Source organism: Choloepus didactylus, chromosome 3 (genome assembly GCF_015220235.1).
Source record: "Choloepus didactylus isolate mChoDid1 chromosome 3, mChoDid1.pri, whole genome shotgun sequence".
NCBI classification, from domain to species: Eukaryota; Metazoa; Chordata; class Mammalia; order Pilosa; family Megalonychidae; genus Choloepus; species Choloepus didactylus.
Genome location: NC_051309.1, coordinates 62908119 through 62918859, shown reverse-complemented (window position 1 = coordinate 62918859; position 10741 = coordinate 62908119). Strand labels below are relative to the sequence as shown.

The following is a 10741-nucleotide window of genomic DNA, read 5'->3' as shown; positions in this document are numbered from 1 at the left end:
GGCTTTTTTCTTGATGGAGATATTTTATAAATACCTGAGAATATAATATATTCTTTAAGAAGTATTTGATCAAGTATGGGGAATCCTAAAAAGAAAGTGTTTGTTTAGAATGAAATGAAGACATTTTCAAGAACATGAGCATTAGTGGCAACAACATTTGTTTTTGTCTTGACTCTTCCATTTATCAACTTGCTGAATTACATACATTTTTTTTTTCCAATTTTTAGAACATTTTCATTAATCCAGAAGAGAAAAAAAGACAAAAAAAAAAAGGAAACTGAAATCCTCCCATACCCCTAACCATCCCCCCTCCATTATTGATTCATAGTATTGGTATAGTGCATTTGTCACTACAGTATATAGTTTGCAATAGATATATTTTTTCCCATATGCCCCTCTATTATTAACTTCTAGTTATAGTGACATACATTTACTCCAATTTATGAGAGAGATTTCTAATATTTTTAAAGTTAATCACAGGTATTGTCCACCACAAGATTCATTGTTTATACTTTCCCGTCTTTTAACCTCCAACTTTCCTTCTGGTGACATATGTGACTCTGAGGTTACCCTTTCCATCACATTCACAGATCATTCAGCACTGTTAGTCTTTCTCGAAATGTGCTACCATCACCTCTGTCCACTTCCAAATGTTTAAGTTCACCCTAGTTGAACATTCTGCTCATAATAAGCAACTGTTCCCCATTCTTTAGCCTCATTCTATATCCTCATAACTTATTATTTCATGTCTATGAGTTTACATATTATAACTAGTTCATACCAGTGAAATCCTGCAATATTTGTCCTTATGTGTCTGTCTTATTTCAATCAATATAGTGCCCTCAAGTTCTCTTCATCAGCCCATTTTTTTTTAAGATGGTTTTGCTCACACACCATACATTCTATCCTAAGTAAACAATTGATGGTTCCCTGTATAGTCATGTATTTATGTATTCACCACCACCACCAATATCTATACAAGAACATCTCCATTTCTTTCACAAAGAAGGAAGAAGAGCAAAAGAAGGTAGAGAGACCAAAGAAAAAAAAAAAGAGAAAATAAAAACATGACAGCTAGGTAATGACAAAAGGAAAGAGAGCACTAAACGAAAGTAGAAAAAAGTCAGACAACATCACTAATGCTGAGTCCCATATCCCTCCCTGTGCACCCCACCCCCATATGCATTTAACTTTGGTACATTGCCCCTGCCCACTAAAGGAAGCATAACACAATGTCCCCATTTTGCACTGACCATGTCCTACCCCCAATCCCACTCTATTTTCAACACCCTGCAATGCTGACACTCATCTGTTCTCCCTCATGTAAAAACACATTTGTACCTTTTATCACAATCATTGAGCACCATAGGTTTCACCAAGCCACACAGTCTCAGTCTCCATCTTTCCTCCTTCCCGCTGGTGTCCCACATGCTCCCAACCCTCCTCCTTCAACCACACTCCCAGTCATCTTTGTTCAGTGTACTTACATTGCTCTGCTACTATCTCCCAAAACTGTGTTCCAAAAGTCTCACTCCTGTCTTTTCCTTTATGTCTGTAGTGCTCCCTTTAGTGTTTCCTGTAGAGCAGGAATCTTGTTCATAAACTCTGTCCTTGTCTGTTTGTCAGAGAATATTTAAGCTCTCCCTCATATTTGAAGGACAGTTTTGCTGGATATAGGATTCTTGGTTGGTGGTTTTTCTCTTTCAGTATCTTAAATATATCATCCCACTTCCTTCTTTCCTCCATGGTTTCTATTGAGAAATCTGCACATAGACTTACCAAGCTTCCTTTGTATGTGATGGATTGCTTTTCTCTTGCTGCTTTCAGGATTCTCTCTTTATCTTTGACATTTGATAATCTGATTATTATGTGTCTTGGCCTATTCAGATCTATTCTGTGTGGGGTATGGTGAGCTTCTTGGATCTGTAATTTTATGTCTTTCATAAGAGATGGGAAATTTTCATTTATTATTTCCTCTATTATTGCTTCTTCTCCCTCTCCTTTTCCCTCCCCCAACACCCACAACATGTACACTCCTGTGCTTCATGCTGCCATTCAATTCCTAGAGATGTCACCCACCCTTTTCCATTCCTTCCTCCATCCACTCCTCTGTGTGTAGGCTTTCAGATGTCCTGTTCTCCAGCTCCTGATTGTTCCCTTCTGCCCCTTGAGATCTGCTGCCATATGTTTCCACTGCGTCCCTCATCTCCTGGGTGGTGCTTTCCATTCCCATGAGTTGTTTCTTCGAACCTTTGAACTGTAACCTATGTACATCCAGTGTTTTCATCATATACTTCATAAATTTTGCCATATCTTTCCTAAACTTTTTAAATTTATCTAGCATTAGTTGTTTCAATTCCTGCATCTCAGTTGAAGTGCAAATCTGCTCCCCTGACTGGGCCATAACCTCATCCCTCCCAGCGCAGGTTGCAGTCTTCTGTTTTCCATTCATCTGGCCTTCCTGGTAACCCAATCAGGTTCTCTCAGACCAGAACAAGCCCAGGTCTCAGAAGGAGGCAAGAGTATCAGGTCTTCCTGAGGATGTATCTTAGAAGATTGGTACACCCTTTGAGGCCTCAAGCCATTGTGCTTTTCTGCTCTGTCACTCCAGACCGGTGTAAGGAGATGTGGCCCATGGCTTGTTTTCCCCTAGGCTCTGGGATCTGGTTCTGAATGGAAGGTGGATAGTAGTGCTTAGCACCACCTCTTTCCTCTTAGGGAAAATATACCCCCTGGGCAGTTTTAATTTGCATTCAAATAGTCTCTTTGCCTCTGCTAACTCCAGCCTTGTCTGGGTCAGAGTACTGGGAACTGAAAATGGTTGAGGCTTTCTCTGCTGAGCCTAAAGGACAGAAAACCCCCCTTCAGGGCCAGTCCATGGCCACCCTCAGTTTCACCCATTGGCCAGAGACAGCATCTGGTCCTCTAGGCTCCCCCTCCATCCTAGAGAGGTCCTCTGTCTCTCCAAGTTCAGTCATCACCAAAAAGCTCTGACTGCTTGTTGGGGATTCATAGCTTGTATTGAGCAGTCAACATTTGTTAATTAAAACCTCAGCTGGAGCTGGGCTGAGGTATATTTACTTCAGGGAGTGCTGCTCTCTAGCACAGTGAGGCTTTGCAGTTTGGGCTGCTATGGGGGAGGGGCTCTCAGGTCAGGTCTGCAGTCTTTACTTACAGATTTTATGCTGTGATCTTGGGCATGCCTCCCAACCCAGGTTGATGTACAATGTGTGGACAGTCACTTTTGTCCCCCAGCAGTTATTCCAGATCATTTACTAGTTGTTCCTGGTTGTTTATTAGTCATTCCAGGGGTATTACAAGACCTAAACAAACATTCTTGACAAATTACAGGAGGATACTGTGGACTGCAAAGATAAATGCAATAGCCTTCTTAGAACTTGTAGTCTTAAGAATTAAGAGAACTCATGTCAAAAATAAGTCTTTTTCTGTTACAGATATTCTTATTTCTTTTAACACAGTAGAGTAAATAATTCTACTTCTTTACCTCTATCATTACTGGCTATCTGTTTAAATGGCTCTCAATTGCCTTTCATCAACCTGAAGGTCTAAATGTACTGCAGACAAGAAATTTGGTCTCCAAGAACTCCCACCACTATGCCACTTTCAACAGGGTTCTGTACTTTGTATCTGATAAAACTCAAGAATTGTGATTCAAAAAAATTCAAAATAACTTTCTGCCTCTGCAAATGTGTAAAGGTATAGAAATGAACCCAAATGATATCACTTGGTGTAAATTTTTTTGCAATTAATATGTAATGTAAAAGAATTTATGACAGCTTTCCAATCTTTGTTTCAATTTGTTTGATATTGAAAATATGTAGAAGCAGCTTGCTAAAGTATCCAGGTAATAAAATGAAGATAATTATTCACTTCTAGATATGAATCACAGTCAGTGAATTGGAAACAGCTAGGACACATGAATTTGGGCTATAGTTTCATTTGTTATACATAGCATTTAGAAGTTCTTTGCAGAGAGAGAGAGAGCGAGAGATGGAGAGAGTTAAAGAGGAGAGAGAGAGAAAGAGAGGGAGGGAGAAAGCAGAAAGCTATGTGGTAGAGAGGAGAAACTATGAGAGAAGGTGGAAGGAGAAATAATAATTTAATAACTTACAACAGGAGAATTACTACTCTGATGACATAGTCACAATGACAGTGAATAAGAGAAGTGATAAGGCCTCCAATTATTATGGTTAGTGAAGCTACACATTTCATATGCTTGAGTTTCTTCATCAAGATCATGAGAGTGTTGTATTAGGAACTACAGATAGAAGCATTTTGGAGTTTCACAGACTTTGGTTAAATCTCACTTCGTTCACTTACAACTTTTTTGGCTTGGCCAAAATTATTAACCAATTTGAGTATTGATTTGTTCAGCTGTAAAATTTGGATAATTTTACCCACATTGTAGAATTACTGTGAGATTAAATAAAAAAAATAAATATTGGTTATTCTGGCTTAATTGACATAGTGTTTGGCATACAATAGATGCTGCTAATGTTGGTGTTCCTTATCATCTTCATTTTCTCATAATATATGATAATTAGAACTATGCACAGAATTCAAGATTCATTTTCACAAACTCATAGTTGGGATTTCATTTTATTGATTTGAATAATAATCCTACTGTTAATGCAGCATAAGTGTGAATTATCCTTTTGGAAAGTATCTTCTTGCTGACAGTTAATATTTTTAGTCAACTGAAACCTCAATCACTTTCATATGAAAAGCAGCAGTAAGTCAGTATTCCCCTCAGCCTGGGGTATCGCTGCTTAAATATACAGTTTATTGTTTATAATATCATTTTGTTGGTTTTATATACTCATGGTCATTCTTATTTTTCCTTCTTTTTAATTTATTATCCTCAAAAGTAAATGTGGTGGAGGATCTAAGATGGTGGCATAGAGAGGAGTAGAAGCTAGTTAGTCGCCCTAGAACAACTAATAAAAAAACAGGAACAACTAGTAAATAATCCAGCATAACTGTGGGGAGACAAACATGACTGTCCACTCATCATACACCAACCTGAACTGGGAGGCATGCCTGAGATCGCAGCATAAAATCTGTAAGTAAAAACTGCAGATCCAAGCCAGGAGACCCCTCCCCCCACAGTACGAGCTGCAAAGTCTCATGGTGCTAGAGAGAAGCTCTCTCCCAGCAAGTAAATATAGCTCAGCTGAGCTCCAATTGGGGTTTTAATTAGTGAGTGTGAACTGCTCACTATAAGCTATGAATCCCCAACAAGCATACAGAGGCTTTGGGTGATGACTGAACTGGGAGAACCAGAGGGTCACCACAGACTAGCCTTGAAGGGGACTTTCTGTTCCTGTTTTGGCTCAGTAGAGAAAGCCTCAGCCATTTTCATTTCCCAGCGCTCTGACCCAGACAAGGGTGGACATAGCTCAGGCAGAGAGAGACAATTGAAATGCTAATGACCTCTCCCTAGGGGGTCTATCTTCTCTAAGAGGAAAGAGGTGGGTCCCAGCTCTACTACCCACCTTCCATTCAGAACCAGACCCCAGAAACTGGGGGAAAACAGTCACAGGCCACACCTCCTTACACCAGTCTCATATTACATGCTGACAGGCACTATCTGCTGGGCAGAAAAGCACAGTGACCTGAAGCCTCACGGGGTGTACCAATTTTCTAAGACACACCCTGAGGAAACCGGATAGAGAAAAGAATGGAAAAATATGAGCAACATCTCTGGGAACATAAGGATAATAGAAAAGCAAGAATGTACATGTCATGGGTGTCCCAGCAGGAGAAGAGAAGGGAAAGGGGCAGAAGCAATAATAGAGGAAATAATAAATGAAATTTCCCATCTCTTATGAAAGACATGAAATTATGGATGCAAGAACTGCAGCATACCCCAAACAGGATAGATCTGAATAGGCCTATACCAAGACACTTAATAATCAGATTATCAAGTGTCAAAGATAAAGAGAGAATCCTGAAAGCAGCAAGAGAAAAGCAATCCATCACATACAAAGGTAGCTTAATAAGACTATGTGCGGATTTCTCAATAGAAGCCATGGAGGCAAGAAGGAAGTGGGGTGATATATTCAAGATACTGAAAGAGAAAAACTGTCAACCAAGATTCCTATATCCAGCAAACTATCCTTCAATTATGAGGGAGTGCTTAAAATATTCTCTGACAAACAAGGACAGTGTTTGTGTACAAGATTCCTGCTCTACAGGAAACACTAAAGTAAGCACTGCAGACATAAAGGAAAAGACAGGAGTGAGACTTTTGGAACACAATTTTGAGAGATAGTAGCAGAGCAATGTAAGTACACTGAACAAAGATGACTGTGAATATCATTGAAAGAGGAAGGCTGAGACCATGTGGGACACCAGAACAAAAGATGAATGACAAAGACTGGGACTGTGTAATTCAGGGAAACCTAGGGTGCTCAATGATTGTAATAAAAGGTACAAATATGTTTTTACATGAGGTAGAACAAATGATTGTCAACATTGCAAGGTTTTAAAAATTGGGTGGGATTGGGGGAAAAATACAATCAATGCAAACAAGAGAGTATAATTAACAGAAACATTGTATTATGCTTCTTTTAATATAACAAAGGCAATATACCAAAGCTAAATGCATATGGGGGCTGGGGAATAGGTGAAGGCTATTGGCGTTGGTGATGTTGTCTGACTCTTTATTCTACTTTAGGTTAATGTTGTCTTTCCTTTTGTCACTTTCTACCTATCAAATTTTGTTTTATTTGTTTGTTTGTTTTTCTCTCCTTCTCTTTTTTTTTTGCCTCTCTGCCTTCTTTGACTCTTCCTCCATCTTTGTGAAGAAATGGAGATGTCCTTATATAGATAGTGATGATGGTGCTGAATACATAAATACATGACTATACAGGGAACCAACAATTGTTTACTTAGGATAGAATGTGTGGTGTGTGAAAAAAACCATCTTAAAAGAAATGGGTTGATGAAGAAACCTTGAGGGCACTATATTGAATGAAATAAGACAGACACATAAAGGCAAATATTGCAGGGTCTCACTGATATGAACTAATTATAATATGTAAACTCATAGACATGAAATATAAGTTACCAAGATATAGAATGAGGCTAAAGAATGGGGGTTGGTTGCTTATTATGAGCAGAATGCTCAACTCAGGTGAATGTAAATGTTTGGAAAGGGACAGAGGTGATGGTAGCATGTTGTCAGAATAACTAACAGTGCTGAAAGGTGTGTGAAGGTGGTGAAAAGGGTAAGCTCAGAGTCACACATGTCACCAGAAGGAAAGTTGGAGGTTAAAAGACGGGAATGTATAAAACAGTGAATCTTGTGGTGGACAATGTCTGTGATTAACTTTAAAAATATTAGAAATCTCTCTCATAAACTGGGGCAAATGTATGACAGTGTAAGTAGAAATTAATAATAGAGGGGCATATAGGGGAAAAATATATACCTATTGCAAACTATATGCTACTACAATTAGTAGTATTTTAATATTCTTTCATCAATAGTAACAAATGTACTATACCAAAACTATGAATCAGTAATGGAGGGGGGTGTGGTTAGGGGTATGGGAGGATCTGAGTTTCCTTTTTTTTTTGTCTTTATTTCTTCTCTGGAGTAATGAAAATGTTCTAAAAATTGAAAAAAAAATAATTGGTTTGATGGATGCGCAGCTTTATGATGATACCATGGGCAACTGATTGTACACTCTGGATCGTTGGATAATCGTATGGAATGTGAACAATCTCAATAATATATATGTATATATAAAAGTAATTGCAATGAGTTTTCAAAATGGCAGTGGCTGACTGGCTGACTGAGGGGCCAGGATGAAGACTGCTACAAAGTAAAAGAGGCCAGGAATCTCCCACACCCCACTTCTCACCATCCTGGGAACTCAGTAGAAGTATTGTTATTGTTATTTTTATTGAACAAGTAAAAAATACAGATTTTAAACATGGGATGGAGAGCTGCATCATCCACCAAGAGTGAAAAACTTATGAACCCCACAGACCAGGCCTAAAAGGAAGCCGAGAAGAGAGAATTAAAAAAGACAAAAAGCACTATATAGTGGTAGAAAGCTGCAGTTTTGAAGATGAAGGATCCCAAGCAGATTATCTGGGACATGGAGAAATTGGATAAAATGGAGTTTAACCCAGTGCAACAGCCACAGTTAAATGAGAAGTTTCTGAAAGACAAATGTAAAACACTGCGTGAAACCATGAAAAGAGAACACAGATATCTACAAAGAATTGAAAAAGTTAAAAGTAGAATATGAACAGAAGAGGACTCAATGTAGTCAGTATTTTGATGCTGTCAAGAATGCTCAACACATGCAAGTTGAGAGTGTTCCTTTGCCAGATTTGCCTCATGCTCCTTCTAACATCCTGATCCAGGATATTTCACTTACTGGTGCTCAGCCACTTTCCATCCTTAAAAAGACTTCAGCTTATGGACCTCTATCTCAAGCAGTTTCTATACTTCCCTCTTCTTGGATATGGTGATCCATGTTTGCTCTCTGACAGAAAACCTCATGGTCTTCCCCCTGGTCCACCTCTTCCTCAAGTCTTGCAAATGTATGGCCCTAAATTGGGCTTTGCCCTAGATCTTCCTCCTTGTAGGTGAGACAAAGATACATTATATAATCCTGAACTTGCTCAGTGAGGTCATGATGAGGATGTTTCCCACACCAGTGAGGATGATGGCTATCCTGAGGACATGGTAAGGATGAGCATGAAAACAGCACTGATGACTGACAATGACAGATCAGATGGAGAAAGTGAGGGAGATGAATGTGTGCACCATAATGATAGTGAAAGAGACAACAATGAAGAAAAAAGTAAGATATGAGTGTATAATTTGCCTGGAAAATCAAGGAAAAAAAAAGAACATGAAGGAACTGACTCTTCTTCAAGCCATGATGCTTCAAATGGCAGGTCAGGAAATCCCAGAGGAGGGACAAAAAATAGAGGAATTTTCAGAGGATGATGATGAAGATGATACAGATGATTCTGAAGCAGAAAAGCAGTTACAAAAACAGCATAATGAAGAATCTCTTTTTGATGACACATCTATAGCTTCTTCACAGCAACAGGCTCCTCCACAGTCTGTTCTTCCTTCTCAGATACAAGCACCTCCCATGCCAGGACCACCTCCTCTTGAACCACCACCTGTACCACCTTTATGGCCTCCTGGACCACTTACAGGTCTTCCTCCGGGTCCACCTCCAGGAGCTCCTCTGTTCCTGAGACCACCTGGAATGCCAGGACTCCAAGGGCCTGTAGTCCTAACTTTTATCTCCAGGACCACAACCAGGCTGATGCCCTGGCCTTCTCCCAGGTCCACTTCCAGTTCTGCTTCCTGGCCCTCCTCCTCAGGGGCCTCCACCAAGTCTACTTCTCCCACAACCCTGCACCTCCAGTATCCCTCCACCTCATCTTGTTATGATGCACCCACCTTTGGTGCCTCCACTTGGACCTGCCCCACCTGGGGTCTTCCCACCAGCTACTTTACCAAACCCAGTTTTAAGTGCCCCACCCAATTTGATTCAGCTACCCAAGGCAGATGATATGAGTGCAACCATCATTGAGAAGAAAGTCACAGCAACCATCAGTGCCAAGTCATAGATCACTAATCCCAAGGTGGAGATTATTTGATTTGTGCCCACTGCACTGAGGGTATGTCAGGAGAAAAGGGCTGCTGTTACTCCCAAAAGAAAGTCAGAAGATGATTCTGCTGCACCTCTTGCCAAAGCAGCCCTTAAATCTGGTCATTCTGTTCCTGTCTACATATAAACTAAGGATGATGTGTTTGAAGCTTTCATGAAAGAGATGGAAGGGCTACTGTGACAGGTTTTGATGCTGTAACAGGTTTCTGTTTACATCAGTGGTTCATGGAGAAAGAGGCTTTTATTAGGGTTAGGTGAAAGAGCTATTTCTACTCTCAGGGTATTTTCTAATTTCAGTGCAAAGAATATCCTGAAGTTTAGCCTTGATCAGAATTTACTTAACATAAAAGGTGGTATTGTATTCAGAATAGATTGATTATTGAAACAGTGCTGCTAGCATCTATTCCCTTTCATATCACCATTTCCATCCCAAATCTTTCCCTTCTCCAATTTTTTTGAAAAATGTGATCAAGGAGATTTCAGTTACTTATTTTTGCTCTCCTCTCATGTGCTGTGGGCACTGGAGTAGAGATTTCTGAGGAACCAGTTTTTTCACCCCATCTTGCTTTTTGTGTTTGAGTTATTTTAAATATTTTCTTGTAAATATTTTGTAATATTTTACTTGTAGTGAAATGGATCACAATGTCATTTCCTAATGCAAAGTGGGATTCATGGGAAGAAAATGTACAATACTTTTATTAAAATTATTTCCCACTGACTTAAACTTTCAGTGTTTTGCAGAAAAAAATTAATAGCATTCTACACTAAGAGTAAAGTAAAAAAAAAAAAAAAAAGAAAGAGTAAATGGGCCATCTATAAGCTTGTACAAAATGTACAAAACCTGTGTCATAGACTTTAAACTTGAGTCACAGCATTGAAGACTTTCCTCCCAGTTGACCTGAGATATTATCTGTATTCCATATAGTGTTAAAAACTTCACCATCACCATCCTTATGAATTCCATCACAGGCTTATGATTACTATGTGAGTTTTTTAATGTATTGCTGAAATTCTGATATACTCTGTGAATGGGATTCCCCTGATCTGTCAGTCTAATGTCTGAGTCAATA

The 10741-nt window shown here is 39.3% G+C and overlaps 1 pseudogene; it reads left to right on the top strand.

The window, feature by feature from the left end:
• The first annotated feature begins 7961 nt into the window (after positions 1-7961).
• Positions 7962-9852, top strand: LOC119528632 (annotated as a pseudogene).
• Positions 9853-10741: the final 889 nt, after the last annotated feature.